The sequence below is a fragment of the Elaeis guineensis genome, chromosome 2, assembly GCF_000442705.2.
Source record: "Elaeis guineensis isolate ETL-2024a chromosome 2, EG11, whole genome shotgun sequence".
Taxonomy (NCBI): Eukaryota; Viridiplantae; Streptophyta; class Magnoliopsida; order Arecales; family Arecaceae; genus Elaeis; species Elaeis guineensis.
The window spans coordinates 78,829,585-78,846,749 of record NC_025994.2 but is presented as its reverse complement, the minus strand read 5'-3'; the positions used below and the strand labels follow the sequence as shown (position 1 = coordinate 78,846,749).

The 17,165-nt window shown below is 39.9% G+C and overlaps 1 pseudogene; it reads left to right on the top strand.

Annotated features, from left to right (window-relative positions):
* Nucleotides 1-745: 745 nt before the first annotated feature.
* On the top strand, nt 746-4,930 carry LOC105058375 (putative disease resistance protein RGA3; annotated as a pseudogene).
* The last annotated feature ends 12,235 nt before the right edge of the window (nt 4,931-17,165 follow it).

Below are 17,165 nucleotides of genomic sequence, written 5' to 3'. Positions count from 1 at the left end.
CTTAATTGCATCTCGATTTTAATAAAAATTCAGTATGTTGTTATCGGTATTAAGAGCTACAAGTTGAATAGTTTCGATCTTTGAAAAGACTTCTCCATTAATTATTTTAAATATTCATATATTTGATGAGATTTATGCTTTTTTTATTATTAAAATTTATTTTATTGATAATAATTATTTTTTATTATAAAATTTGAAATTTATTCTTGATGATATATTTACGTAGACTTTAATTGATCTAAAGAAAATTTATAGTAATTTTATTATTTTAAATAGTAAAAAATTTACGTCAAAATTATAGTATCTCTTTTTTGTGACTTGTTTGATTATTTTTATTTATTAATTATTTAATTAAACTATTATTATTGGTTTGAGATATCCTATGTAATTATGTGGAAAGAAAAAAAAAAAAAAGAGTTTATAGTATTATTATCTATGTTTTTTTTTTTTTTCCTAATACGTTGAAAGGTATCGGGATTAGCTAAACTTATTCATAAGATAATATTATGGCCCGACTAGACTCGTGCAATCGAACGCTTTGTCATGTTTTGGAAGCGTGGTAATGTCTCTTTCCAAACGATGCAGTGCCGACGGGCGAAAGAGTGACCAGAATTTTCTATTGGGGATATTGAGCCGAATTTGGATAGCGCGGTGCGTGTTTTGCACGGCACTGTCCTCGGTTGCTGCCACAACAGCTATCCATCCCCGTGATGGATGATGTGGCTTGGGCCGAGAGCTGTACAGCTCTCTGCGGAGTCAGCGCCATACAGCATTCTGGAGTCAATGCCTGTTGCTCTTCTCTCGTGTTAGATTACCGCATTGATGCCCGGACCTGGTCACTGATAGCCTTTTGACAGAAAACAGATCTAGCTCTCTTCCTTTGGCCCCAGTCCCAACCAGTCCAGGAAGAAGATGGCGATGATATTGGAGGCCTTCGTCTTCAGTTTTGCTGAACGACTGGGTCGAGTTGGTGAAGAAAGAGGTTGACATGCTCTTGGGTGTGCCGGGCGAGATACAAAGCTTAAAGACGAGCTCCGTATGATCAACAAAGTTCTTGCGGATGCCGAGAGGAGGAGCATCAGTGATGAGGCCATTGATGACTGGATCAAGCAGCTCAAGGATTTTATGTACGATGCCGACGACATCCTCGACCTCTGTCCGCATCGAGGCCGGACAAGTGTGGTGAAGGTTTTCCCTCCACTTCTTCGGTATGCTTTCCCCTTTCCCCTTCTGTCTTGCTTCCGAAAGCCTCTAGTTGCTCATGAGTTTTGGCACGAAACTTAGAGAACTCAATATGAGACTTGAGAAGATCTCGAGAAGGGGGGTTTGAATTCAGTCTCCAAATCAGTTCCCCTATCAAGCCAAGAAGTGACATCTCAAAAGAGTCGCAAGACATCTCCTGTAGGTGAGATTGATATTGGTAGGGATCTGAAATTGGAAGAGCACCACTCGGTGCTTGGTTGACTTGCATAGTTAAGGGATGACAGACGGGAGAACCATTCTTGTTTTTGCAATTCTGGGTGCAGGGGGGATTGGCAAGACCACACTTGCTAAAAGGATATATAATGACCCAATGATTCAGGAGAGTTCTCAGTGAAGAAGTGGGTGTGTGTATCGCAAGACTTTGATGACATAAACTTTGCTGAAAGATATCTATGACGGCATCAAGGCATGATCTTGCTGGGGAATCAGAGCAAGTCCTGGCTGGAGCCCAAAGTCGAGAGCAGTCTTGGGGGGTAAGAAGTTTGTTTCTTGTTCTTGACGACGTTTGGACTGCAAAGGTTTGGTGTGACTTGTTATGTAACACATTAAAAAATTGTGCTGCTGGCAGTAGGATCCTTGTTACTACAAGAAATGAACAGATCGCGATGCAGATGTCGGCAGTGAAAATCCATCATGTCAAAAGCTATCTTTAGGGGATAGTTGGATATTGCTTTGCAAGAAGGTGGCCTTGACAGGAGAGGAGGGGAGAGATCCAGCATCTCAAGGACACAGGGATGGAGATTGTTAAGAAATGTGATGGCCTTCCTCTAGCCATTAAAGCGGTTGCAGGGGTGCTATGCATGAAGGAGAGGACCGGGAGAGCTTGGAATAGAGTTCTTGAAAGCACTGCATGGTCTACATCTGGGCTTCCTGAGGAGGTTAAGGGAGCATTATATTTGAGCTACGAAGACCTACCAAGCTATCTAAAGCAATGTTTTATATACTGCTCATTATTTCCTGAAGACCATAACTTAATATGCATTATATTACTCAACTTTGGATTGCCGAGGGATTCGTGAAAGCTGAGGGGAGTTCGACTATGGAAAGAGACAGCAAAAGAGTACTACAGAGAGTTGATCATGCGAAATCTTCTGCAGCCATATGATACTTACGCATGCCAGATGCATGACCTCCTACACTGTCTTGCTCGATATATGGCACGAGATGATAGCTCAGTTGTCACAAGGGTGCACAAGATAGGCAGCAGTAATGGCCGATGAAGCTGCGTCGGGTGTATGTGACAGACTCTGGAATTACAGACAATAGAATGAAGGAAATCCTTGATGTCTTCATAAAACAAAACTCGTTGAGAACCCTAATATGGACAGGGAGTTTTGATGTCTGAGACTTGGATAAATGTTATATTTAATAAACTTTCTCGTTTAAGAGTGCTGGATGTGTCTTTCTCGGCAATTCAAAGATTGCCACCTTCTTTGGATAACCTCATACACCTGAGGTACCTGAATATCTCAATATACTAAGATAAGCATGATTCCAGAAACCATAGGGAATCTCAGAAATCTACAAGGGCTAGATATCTCACATACCAAGATAACCGCGATACCGGAAACCATCGGGAATGTCAGAACTCTACAGTACTTGAAAATGCAGAATTGTCGGTACCTTTCTCGCCTTCCTAACAATATCGTGAATTTACACAACCTAATGAGTCTCGATCTTGATTTTACGAAGGTGGTTGGGATGCCGGCAGGGCTAGGAAGGCTTCAAAATCTTCATACTCTGAGAGAATTTAGTCCGCCAAGCAACCGGACAGAGGGATGGTGCAGATTGAAGAATTGAGATCCCTCTCGTGTCTCACGGATCTCTTCAATCGGTAGGTTGGAGCGTTGTATCCAGCCGCTCCAGGCAAGAGTAGCCGAACTTAGAAACAAGCCTAAGCTTACGTCACTCAGGCTACATTGCACTCCAGATCTTCAACCCAGCGAGGAAGAGATGAGGGGAATTGAGGAGATGTTTGAAGAGCTCGACCTCCACCTTCCCTGGAACGACTGTGGATCGAGTATTACTTCGGTCGTGAGTTCCAAAATGGATGGTAGAGACATCTTCATCAACATCAATTCTTTTTCCAAATTTGAGGAGGTTAAATCTATATGGTTGCAGGTACTGTGAGCGGCTTCCGCCTTGCGGACTGCTCCCTAATCTAGAAGATCTTGACATCTGGAATGCTGAATCAGTCACAGATGTTGGACCTGAATTTTCGGTGGGTACTAGCAGCACTAGTAGTGGCGGTGGCAGAGCAGCGGTAGATACCTCCAAGTATGCATTTCCCAAGCTGAAGTTCCTACAGTTTCTTAGAATGCCTAATTGGCAGGAATGGCATTGGGATAAAGGAACACAAGCAATGCCATGTCTCAAGTATCTGTACCTTGTTAATTGCCCCAAGTTGATGTCTCTTCCCGAGGGTCTCCTGCTCCACGCAACCTCCCTCACAAAATTGGGGATATGGAATGCCGCCAGCCTAACAACAATTGAGAACCTCCTTTCACTCAAAGAATTGGATATACTTGGTGCTCGCAAACTGCACAAAGTTTCGGACCTCCCTGCGCTCACAACCCTCGAGGTCGACGATTGCCCGAAATTGCAAGTGATGGAGAATGTTCAGTCTTTGAAGAGGATGAAACTGGTCGACCATGAGATGAAATCGCTTCCGTCATACTTACTGATCAAAGGAGTACATACAGCTCATCTGGAGATGGAGATCCGGTGCAGCCATGGAACTGATAAGAAAGATTTGCCGAAGGGCCAGCCCAGAGTGGCCAACAATCCAAGACATCCAGGAGGTGCATGTATACTCAAAGGATAGATCGGTGCATGTCTTGTATAACAAGTCCCCCTTCAGCTTCACTTTAAAAACAAAGAGGCTTGATAGAAAACAATAAAAGAATGAATTGCTGCAATGGACTAGTAATACTAAAATGCTTTTATGATTCTCTGTTGGTTGCCAGAAAGTAGACAACGTAGAATGATCATACTTTGGTGACGTACAAATTTGGTTTTGAACCAGTAGAATATATTTTTTTCTGGAAAAGAAGTATCATGCATGCTTGACCTTCTTGCTTGTTTGGCTGATAGATTCAGATGGTTTATTCTTTCCAGCTTTTCTGACCAAGTGTCATCAAGAGGGATCTGCTTGCAGGGGGCAACATAGCCTATTGTTCCTCTTGCATCTGCCATGGAAAGTATGCAAACTTCTGGCGGGCACAACTTAGCCAACCCCAAATCAGATATTTAGGACAAAATTCTTGGTCCAGCAGGATATTGTGAGGTTTCATATCAAAATGTACTATACGTGTGTTGCACCCACGATGCAGGTACTCTAAACCTCTGGCAGTGCCCATTCCTATAGGCACATTTTTTCCAACCCAAGAGTCGTCGCCGGTATTCTGAGTAGATGTTCTTCTCCAGTGATCGATTAGGCATAAATTCATAGATGAGAGCCCTTTTGGAACCCTCCGAGCAAGATCCTAGAAGACTGACAATGTTCACAAGGGAGATCCTTCTGACGCTAGCAATCTCATTGACAAATTCCTTCCCATTGCCTTTGAAGCGACTTAAGATTTTCACAGCCATCAAACAACCATTGTCCACATTATCTTTGAATACAGTCTCGTAACCAGCTTGGCCTAGTTTGCCACGAAATGATTTGGTTGTTTTTCTAACATCACAATATTTGTATCTTTTTGGAGTGAAGGATCCGTGTCTTTCCAAAAAGGCTCCAATGTTTACTGCATTGTCTGATTTCTTCTTCCAGACGAAGAGTTGAGAAGTGTTTTATTCCGGAATCGACAGAGACAGAATAAAAGACATGCCGAAAGGAATCCTCCAATACATGCTGATGCACCTGGAGAGGAAGGGAAAAAGAAATATGTGACTGCAAAAATGACAATGCCGCAGAAAATATCTTTATGGAGAACTTTTAACATCGTCATTTGTAGTTAGCGAGATAAAACCAAATATAAGAACAGAGAGCTTTCATAACACCTATGCTCATCTTGAGAATCTAACTTCTGCATCAGGAGATGTGACCTACAAGCTCCACAATTGCTCAATTTCTTTTCCCATTGATAACTAGGTGCCCCTGTAAGGCCCAGCCATGGGTCAAGTGGGCCAGCCTTGCAGCTTGGCGCGGCGCCAATTGAAGGCCCGCAGGCCTGTTTCCATATTTGAATCGAGAAAGCGGAGGCGGCGGCAAAGTCTTTCTCCTTCTCAAACTCCGACATGTAAGACGATTTCAACCCTATAAAACTCTCCCATGGCCACCCAAGAAGAATCGCACCAAAAGCCATTTCTCTCTCTTCCTTTTATCTTGTTTCTTTGTTTTTTTTTTTCCGCTCGTGGTGCTTTGTATTGAGCTCTTTATCGCCATCGACGATCCTTGCCGGGAAAGAGGTAATGACGTCTCTATCTATTGATTCCTTTTCTCCCTCTTCTAGGCCGACCATGGACCACAACCTTCGACACAGATTTCGGTGGAAGAAGGTTGGATTCCGCTGAAAATCCTCTTCCCCTGTTTTTTCTAGATGTGATTATCGGGCACGTTTCTCTTTTTGTTGGGGCTTTCTTGCTGCCGGCGCTCGTTGCCGGAGATGGGCACTTGTCCCCTTTGTCACTCTCGGCCGTCGCCGGAGTCCCATCGTCGGAGGATCATGGGAAAAGGCTGGAGGCCGAAACCCCTGTTTTTATTTCTTTTTTGTTCTTTTTGTCGCTGACCGCCATGCCGCCACCGCTGGTGGTCTCTTGTCACCGGTCCTCCGGTTTGCAGCCACCACTGCAACTCCTCCACCTGGTTCAAAACACCAAGAATTCATCCCCTGTTCCGCCAAAGAGAAGAAGAAGAAAAAAAGAAAGAGAAGAAGGAGAAAAAGGGTAACAAAAAAAAAAAAAAGAAACGGAGAGAAAAAGAAAAGGAGAGAGATTTTATCTCTCTTCCTTCTCTTTCTCTCTCTTATTTTTTTATTTTAATCATCTTACTTGATCTTTCTCTATCATATTTCTTTCTCTAATTTTCTCTATCTATAATGTTTCTCAATCTTATTTGATTTTTTTCTCTTTCCAAACTTCTTGTTTCTCTCTAGTGGGCAAATGACCCCAAAATTTTTTTCTTGCAACTCGGAGTATTCTCAAATCATTGCCATCGGACTTCTACTTTGGCTCCTATGACATTCTATTAGATTTGATTATTCTCGATTGTGGTATTCTTATATCCCATTTTAACCTTTAATGGTATGAAAATTATTCAAATTGATAGATTTTAGACTCTTAGGCTTTGCCATTTGATTGATCTATGCTTGACTTATCTTGATTCGAGTATAAAGTCATCTCTAGTCATACTCCTAATTGGATTATTTTGCTCCGGTGATCCATTTGAATTTTATAGGGTTTCTTATTTGATGTGTTTCTAAAATGTTGATCATAAAATTAATTGAATTTTAATGGTTTTAAATAGGTGTGTTTGATCTACTTGACTAAAGTTGGATTTTAAAGCATGATGAAAAAAGTAACCTAATTCTTCTAGTGCACTTTTGAATGATTTTTTAAAATTATAATTAGTTATTTAATTTGATTTATGCTTTCTATTTTTTGTTTAATAAATGAGTCGAGCATATATTATTTTATCATTGAAAATAATTTATGTGATGTACTTTAAGAAATGAATTTAAAAAACTTGACTTGTATTTGTGAAATTGATTATATATATATTCTCAACATGGCTATGACATGGTTTTGTGAATGTGAATTATATATTGGACCTATCGACTTATAATTCGAAAAATTAATTTTAATATTGAGCCATCAATGACTAAAATAGTGATATCTATTATCTAGCACTTTGTGCAATGTATTTCTGTTATCAGATCTACACAACTAGGTTACATAGCCATAGCTTGATGGTTAATTCACTATCAGTTTATGAAAAATAATTATTTACAAAGAGATATGTATTATTTGATATTTGTTCCTCTCAGTCAATATTATAAGATTTATTTGCTTAACAGGTTTAGACTCTATTTTGATATGTTTTATTGCTTACAGGGGTAGTATAGCTCATTATTCTTTTTTTTTATTTTTTAAATTATTAATCATAATTCTTTTGGATTTGGGTGAGTACACCAGATCGTCTAGATATATTTGAATTATTCAGATTTCTAGCTTAGTCCAGTTTAACTAAGTTCAATTTAATTTGGATATTTGAATCAGATGAAATATTATGATTTATATTATATAAAGATATTTTCTATAAAAAAATGATTTAATTGGATTTTTATTAAATTAATATTTGAGGATTGAAGACTTACTATTACTATTTTAAATTTTTATGATTTAATCTATAGCCTTGCATGCTTGCAAGGTCCATTTTGTAAGTATGCGATATCTATTATGTAGTCGGTTTGGGATGTGACAACCTTTAACTGAAAAAGAAGAGATAAAAGAAAAAAAAATTAGAGCATTGATGAAAAAAATGTTGCAAGACTCTTCAAAAATTATAAATGAATTTCTCTATATTGTTCTATGTTTCATCACCTAATTGCCATAGTTGATTAAGTATCTTTAATGGCATAATGGAAGGCATACTCATCGATGAGCATCATCCTTAACAATCTAGCAACTGTTATTGAGCATGCTTGAAAGTATATTTTCATAAACCTTTCTCTCAAACTATTACCATCACACGTGAACGGTCATCTCAAATGTTTGACACTAACAACAGTCTAGCTTACTTGAAGCCATGAGAGCCCTGAATATGAGGAAATTCTCAACATAAAATTACCTAACACAATTTTTTTTTTTTTTTAAGGATACCTTTTAGCCAATCCATCTGAAAGAAAATATGATCGTTCACCATGTACCCATGCCATTAGGAATTTAGTGGAACATAATCAACTTACACTATAAAGAAGATAAATTGCACCAAAGACACGGATAAGATGTAAAGTGCACATTTTGTCAAAGAAAACAAATGGTAGCACTAATATTTTTTGAGGAAAACAAATATTCATGCCAGTCACATCTCAACACATTCCCGTAGATAAAAAACCTAGCAAAGTTACTAAATCTGATAGCATGCCATTTTGTTTTAGTTGCTAAAACCTAGTAAGCTTTTAGTTAGTTTTCATCAAGCAATTTTTTTTTTATTTCTAGCATTGTTACAGAAGCAGTAAAAATTGGGAAAAAGGATATACAAAGGGATTGTCTGGGATGAAGTGGTACCTATCGATATCCCTTTCTTACTTGAATTCATTCCTGCGACAGACAAATTTAGTACAAGAGGAAATTGATTACATAGTAGAGGAAAAGCATACTCAGTATCTATTCTATACATTCACACGCGTAGTTTTTCTGACTTTTAAATTTTGCTAAATGCTAATCGAACCAGTCAAATCAACGCTGCATATTCTTAATTAAGACACTTAAAACGTAAGAGTATAATATAACAAAAGTTCATCTTGGAGTTTGCAGGCATCTTCTTTGGAACTCATCAAAATGAGAATCTATAGTTGTGTATGGAATCTCCTTCAATGCTATATATTTGAAGCAAAATGGACAATGCTCCAATTAATGAGTAACCGGCAGATGATAGAGAAAGGCCATCATCATTATCACCAAAAGACAGCTTCCATTGTAAAGATGGGCCAACAGATTTCATGACTAGGTCTTTCATCCTCTAATTTATGTGAATAGTAGAGATCATAATCTTTGCAGAGAATCTAATTATAAAGTTTATCAAATATATGATTCATAAAAAAAAGATCCCTTATCATCCATCATGAAGTTGAAGATCAAAAGATTGTGACCTACAAATTGAGAAAGAAGAGAAACGGAGAAATATAATATTTTGAGAACGAGGAAGATAGAGAATTTGGATGTTTAAATTCATAAACAAAATTGCTATCTGATCTCTGCATAAATATTGCTGAGTTTGTCAACTTGAAATATAGGCGTCTTTTCTCGGTCATAGATTCCTTTAATAGCATATGAGAGCTGTTATAACAGATCATTTAAGGTCCTAGGCATTCAGCATGAGGTCAATATTTTGTTGAGAGGACTGCTGTCATCAGCCTTGTTATAGAAATATTAAGAATATTTCTATAACTCATGCCTTTCCCTGAGACAATCCTCTGTGAAATTGGAAAGTGATAATAATAATATTAAGTTTTGTTTTGCTTTTTTCCTTCACAACTAAATGGAAGCTGCAGATTAGCTCTGATAACTTACAGAATTTTTTTTTTTCATCTGTCGTTGCTGCCATCCGTAAAAATGCACAGCTAGCATGTTCCCATCAATGGGTGAAAACATCATCTATCTCTAGCAAATCGTATGAATCAAAGATGATGTTAATGAAAATAATGGCTGATGCATATTTGAGTCTTGCTGCTACTAGAACTTTAGCATAACAGGTGTAGTTTTCTTTTGAACATCTAGGAGGTGTTCCCCTCTCTCCAACCTTGTTATTTTAATTGGTCACTGATGTCTTAGCATGATGGGCTTGTCAAAGGTAACTGTAGACCTGATCATGGGCTGGGCTTGGACCCAGAAAATATCAAATTTTATGTACAGCCGATCTGAAGCCCAATTAACAATGAATAGAGTTTAAGTCCGAGGCTTGGCCCATAATCAGCTCTTTTAAGATATGGGTGATAATCCTTGGTTTGATGAGATCAAGAGCCCTCACTTTATCCCTCCTTTTCTATGCCAGAAACAAGAGAACTGCTTTTGCTGTTAAAGCAGTGTTTCTGGCTTTTGAAGGTGCTTCAGATTAAGGATTAACTTGCATAAAATTTCCATGTTGCCTCTTAAATTAATTAAGGTTGAAGTTTCTAAGATAGAGGCAATGCTAAACTGTAAAAGAGATGGTCTCATCACTTTTCACGATCTGTGGCCTATTAGGTTGCTTATAACAAGCTCTACAAGATCATCGGAAATACTTTGGCCACTTGGTGGCAAAGTTTCTTCTCATGCTGGTGGATGAATCACACTCTACATTCATAAAAGGTCTCTCAATTATTGAAAATTTGTGAGTGCAAATTAGATTCTGGCTTAGTACGATATAATTGGGAGTAAAGGAGTCTGATGCAAACTTGATGTTGAAAAGATATTCGATAAGACTAATTGGAAATTCCTTCTCTTTGTAATGCAAGCCAGAGACTTTTTTAAAAAAGGATCTCGTGGCTTCATGATCTCCTATTTCAAAATGGTGGCCATTCTCATTAATGGTTCACCTAGGAAATGGGTCAAACATAAGCAACATTTGAGACAGAGATCCACTATCACTGGCTCTTTTGATTTTGGCAACAGATGTGTTGGGTAGTCTTCTTAAGCAAGTTGGGACCATTGGGCTTATTTAAGGGGTCTATAATAATCAAAATTTCACCAATCTTAAAAGTCTCCAATTTATGGATAACAACCTCCTTTTTGTGCATGGAAAAGAATTGTACTTTGGTTGTCAAAGTAACCCTTCTTGGCTTTGAAATAAAAAAAGAAAAAGAAAAAAAAAAACTACCATATAGGAGTCAAGGCTGATGTCAAAGAGAATAAAAATAAAAAATAGAAAAAAATCAATGGAAATAAATTAGCACATGGGTGTATTACTTGTACCACTACCACTGGTTTAATTTCATAGTCACTATAGGGAAAGAGAAGCAAGCGGAGATCCAGGGGCCTGGATCGTGAGGTACAGCTCTTTATTTTTATTTTTATTTTATTTTTTCTTTATTTTCAGCAAAGGAGAAGTAAGTGACTAACAGCGATGGGGAGGTAGAGTAATGGAATAGAAAATGAAAGAGGTGTGAACATAATAGAATAGAGAGTTGGTGAGAGATAAAGAGTAAGACAATCGGTTTGAATTATGATGCCTACCCTCTTTTTTTTCTTGTCTTCCTCCTTTCTTCTGCCTTTTGCCCTTTTATTGGAAGTAGAGGTGGAGAGGAGAAATCAAGAACCCTAGGCTTGAAAATAACGGATAGATGCTTTCATTTGTGATTCCATCCCTCTTTAGCTAATTCTAGTGATTTTGTCATTTTGGTCTAGCCGGCTCAAATGAAATCAACTGCGCCTAAGTGTTCGGCCTAAATTCAAGCTCAAGTGCAGGCTATGCAGGGGTCGGCCCAATTGTATACCCGAGCCTGGCCTAAAAAAATAGACTCTATTTCTATGTCCAAATATGGTCTGATATTGTTCGGGCCTAACTCCTAGCCAGACCTAAAATCGGTCTGGTCCGATGAATTTTAGACTAGCTTGAGTCTATTTCCAGCTTTGTCTTCAGTTGTATTGAAATAGTAGAGAAAGTCTTTGTGCACTACATGTAGTGCAATAAGAGTGCACACCGTCCAATCACATTGGAGCATGTAGCGCAGACAGACATTTAATACCGCTCAATTTTTTTTCTTTAATTTTCAATGACGAAAATATCTTTTTTTCATAGAACAAAGAAGAAACAATATTATTATTTTTTGATGCCTTGTATGACTTTCCATAAATACATATGACATTCTGAATAATATATATGACTTCCTATATATTTATGATATTTTGAATAATATGTATGACTTTCTGTTACCTGTATAATTTCTTGAACAATATATATAATTTTTTGTGAATATATATGTGAGACCCAACCTTTTTCCATGCCACATGGGATGCAGGAGGTTGCGGACCCTAGCTTCTCAAAAGGGCAATCGCGTGCCCCCCACCGAAGAAAAAAAAAGAGAAGAAAGAAAAGAACCTAAACCCCCTCTCTTTCTCTCCCCTATTTTGTGGAACAAAAGCCCCTCTCTTCCGCATTCTCTCTCTCCCCCACTTTCTCCCGCACCCTCTCTCCCTCTCCTGCACCCTCTTTCTCTCTTTTTCTCTCTCTCTCTATCTCCCAAGCTCCCTCACTATGTGCGTGTGTGTGTTGTGCGAGTGGAAAATGGAGAAGAAGAAAAATAAAGGAAGAAGGAGAAGAAGCAAAAAAAATAAAGAAAGAAAGAAAAAGGGGGAGAAATCTTTCTTTCTCTATCTCTATCTCTCTCTCCCTTGCCCGCTTCCCCCTCTTCCCTATTATGTGTGTGTGTTGTTTGGGTGGACAAAGAAGAAGGAAAGAAAGAGAAGAAGACTAGAGGAGAAACCCTCTATCTCTTCCTCCCTCTTTTCGTGTGTGCATGCGTGGATGTGTGCATGAGTGGGTGGGGAAAGAGGAAAAGCAAAGAAAGAAAAAGAAACAGCAAAGAAAGAAAGAAAAAAAAGAATGGAAAATCTCTCTCCATCTCTCTCTTCCTCTCTCCTTCTCTTTTTTTTTTTCCCTTCCCTTCTCTTCTTCCTCTTGTAGCTATCGTGTGTTGTGTCGCTACTGTAGGTCAGCTCGTTAGCGGATAAGATTAACCATCCTTTATATTTGTTTGGATTGCTTTCAATTAGAAGTTAATAGTAAATGTAGTATGTAGTTGATTTCTATTATAAATTAGTTAATAGATGATGGGATGAGTAGTTGAATAATGAAAACAGAAATTAAAAAGTATTGTAATAGAGAAATTTTGAAAATAGGGATGGTTTGTTTTATGGGTGGATTTGTTCTACCTTGTTGTAACCTGTAAATTTTATCTTTGATAATTTAAGCTAAAATTTTAATAGGAGGATATTGGCTTATGAGTTAACTTAAGGATGAAATTTGAAAAATTTTGGATAAATCTAGATAGGATAAATAATTAGTGAAAATGGGCTCTTGTGAAAGGAAAAGATGAAAAAGAGGTTATTGTTTCCTCTCTCTTCTTTTTCTTTCTTTTCCTCCAAAATATAGCAATTCTGAGGATTAGAAGCTTACGAAGGTTGAGAATATTTTTAGAAAGTAGTTCAAAACATTATTACGATGGGTTAACTTAGTCGTGGTTGTAGATTATCAAGTTTTGAGAAACTACGGTGGAGTGATTAATTATTTAGCTACGATATCTTGAGGTAAGTAACAGTTATATTTTATAATCAATCAAAATTAAATGGATCTTTATGTCATCGTTTGATATGATACCAACTATTGTAAGTATTCCTGATATGCTATCATGATCAACTTAAATCAAATAAGAATCATCATATTCAGTTAAAATGATATCAATTATTATAAAGACATTCAGATTTGATTATGCATGATATTGTTATATATCACTTCTATGACATGATACAAATTATAATAACGACACTTATATTTATCATGATCCATCTGAATCAAGTAATAATCATTCTATTTATCTGAAATGATACAGACTATTATATATGCAATTAGATATGATTGTGCATAAAATTACTGTATATCATCTCCTTGACATGATGTGAATCACTTAATTTATTTTCAAGTTGGAATATATATACTATGATACATTGATTAGTGAATTGAATCTTATGAGTTGAACTAAATGACTTTACATGCTATGATTAGATCAGACTTAATAAATTATGATTATAGCTTGTTGAAATATATGAATCATAGTAGTATCAAGTTGTATCAAGTTATATTGAAGCCGTATAAAAAATATATTGAAAAAAAAAAAAATCTTTGACTTATAAGTAGTTATTAATATATATTTCATCTGACTTTCAGCCTACTATGTATAATGTCCAAACTTGAGATGTCCACCATAGGACGTAAACGTAGACTTGAGATACCCACCATGAGACGTAAGTGTAGATTTGAGATGCCCACCATGAGGCATACGTATAGACCTAAGATCCCCACCATGGAGGAAAGCGTGGTCTTTTCTAGCTAAGATCTCTTGCTAGAGGGGTAATTATGACACTACAGTAAGGGCTGAGAGCGAAAAGAAGTAGGCATCCATGCTTAAATATAGTGTGATGGAACTATATATATATAATATATATATATATATATATATATATATATATATATATATATAAATATATATATAACTTTTGTGCTATAACTGATTTTCATATTATAGCAAAGTTGACGTGAGACTGTATTTCAGATGTCTTTAATTTTATGATTTTGATCTTGATCAGATTGATATTGCATCCTTATGATATATTTGAACTATATATCATCATGATTTAGATCTGTTTTATAGATGTATCTGTTACTTACTGAGTCGTGAAGCTCACAAACTTTCATTTATGATTTTTAGATTCAAAGACTATTTTTGAAGATTAGAACTTGGTATTTTGGGAGTTATGTATAAAGGCGAGGACAGTTTGTAAAAGATGGTTATTTTTGGAATAGTTATACTTGACAATGCTATGTAAAAATGATATGGATTACAGTAAAGCCAAAGTTAAAAATTAAGATAGGAATTGGTTAGTTATTCTATTATTACCATTGCTTGGAGTATACTATTTTGCATATTATATTGAGTTTTGCCAGATTAGAAGCCTTGCATGCCAGCACTCTGTAGGTATGCGGCGACTGTTTATATTCCTCAAATTTTATTTTAATTTTTATTCTTGATCAGAGGCATGACAATATATGATATCTTAAACAATATATATAATTTTTTATAAATAGATATGACATCCTGAATAACATATATGACTTCCTAATGCTTTTTATATGACTTTCTGTGAATATATATGACATTCTGAATAATATATATGACTTTCTGTGAATAAATATGACATCCTGAATAATATATATGACTTTTTGATATTTTATATAACTTTTTGTCAATATATATTGGTTATAATAACTAATAGTGTTGGGTATAAAATACCCACAGCCGAAGTCCTCAGTGGAATCGACTACACGACAACTTCACCCGGACTCCTACGGGAGCCGGGCTCCGTCACCAAGAACTCCAACAGCTTCAGCCGCAAGCAGACTCCGCCCGGACTCCTACGGGAGCCGGACTCCGCCGCCGATATCGACTACACGACAACTTCACCCGGACTCCTACGGGAGCCGGGCTCCGTCACCAAGAACTCCAACAGCTTCAGCCGCAAGCAGACTCCGCCCGGACTCCTACGGGAGCCGGGCTCCGCCGCCGACATCGACTACACGACAACTTCACCCAGACTCCTACGGGAGCCGGGCTCCATCACCAAGAACTCCAACAGCTTCAGCCGCAAGCAGACTCCGCCCGGACTCCTATGGGAGCCGGGCTCCGCCGCCGACATCGACTACACGACAACTTCACCCGGACTCCTACGGGAGCCGGGCTTCGTCACCAAGAACTCCAACAGCTTCAGCCGCAAGCAGACTCCGCCCGGACTCCTATGGGAGTCGGGCTCCGCTGCCGACATCGACTACACGACAACTTCACCCGGACTCCTACGGGAGCCGGGCTCCGTCACCAAGAACTCCAACAGCTTCAGCCGCAAGCAGACTCGCCCGGACTCCTACGGGAGCCGGGCTCCGCCGCCGACATCGACTACACGACAACTTCACCCGGACTCCTACGGGAGCCGGGCTCCGTCACCAAAGAACTCCAACAGCTTCAGCCGCAAGCAGACTCCGCCCGGACTCCTACGGGAGCCGGGCTCCACCGCCGACATCGACTACACGACAACTTCGCTCGGACTCCCATGGGAGCCGGGTTCCGTCCTCAACATTAATTGCTGGTAAGCCCCGTCCGGACTCCTACGGGAGCCGGACTTCGCCTTTAACCTTGACTGCAGGAAAACTTCGCCCGGACTCCTACGGGAGCCGGGCTCCATCCTCGACTCCAACGACTGCAAGGCAGACTGCGACCGGACTCCTACGGGAGCCGGGCGGACTCCTACGGGAGCCGGACTCCGTCGATAACTTCAGCTGCGAGCAGACTCCACCCGGGCTCCCACGGGAGCCGGGTTCCGTCCTCAACGTTAATTGCTGGTAAGCTCCGTCCGGACTCCTACGGGAGCCGGACTTCGCTTTTAACCTTGACTGCAGGAAAACTTCGCCCGGACTCCTACGGGAGCCGGGCTCCGTCCTCGATTCCAACGGCTGCAGACAGTCTTCATCCGGACCTCTACGGTGGCCGGACTATGACCACTGCCGAACTTCAGCCGACAGATCAGTATCAGCACTCCCAGGCCACGATCGCGGCCACGATTCTACTACATTTCCTGCGGCAGATTCCGCGCAGCTCCACCACTCCCTGACAGGCCGCAGTAACGATCGCAGCACTGCTCCACTCCCCATGACGGATCCCGTGCGGCTCCATTACTACCTGACCAGCCACGATAAACGGCCACGATCCTGCTCCACCTCCTGCAACGGATACTGCGCGATTCTCTCATCCACTGGCAAGTCACGACGGCAAAACGCCGCCCCACTTCATGCGGCAGACTCACGTGGCACACCCAGCGATAGCCACGGGTCCGTTCCACTACGCTTCGCAGCAAACTCCGTCTGACCTTGGGCAGTCCACTGCCAGACGGTTACAAACATCACCATCAATTCGTTGCTTCCTTCGTCTATAAAAGGGGGACCCAGATACGCTATTCTCTAAGCTCATTTCTTATCTCAAAACTCTGCTAAATTCTCCGTTCGAGCACTCCATTCTTGTTGAGGCAGAGAACTGACTTGAGCGTCGGAGGGTCTTGCCGGAGCAACCCCACCTCCGGTTAGACTTCCTTTGCAGGTCCCGGCGGCGACCGTGGCTTCTCCGACTCCAGCTTCTCTGGCGCAAGCAGATTTTTGCACCAACAGGATTGGCGCTAGAGGAAGGGGTTGAACCTTCGCGGTACCCTTGTTCTTAAAGGAGTGTTCAACGGAGCCGCCTCCGATCGTTTCTCCGACACCCACTCCTAATTTTTCCCTGTGAGATCCACGCTCGATGCCTCACGCAAGGCGTCCACACGACGGTCCACGGCCTCCGCGGCCAGATCTCAGGCTCCGGCCTCCCCTCCTGTTTCCCAGCCTCTCTCCTCCTCCGACGGCGACGGTCGGCACGGAGCAATTTGACTTGCTGGCACAGCAGGTC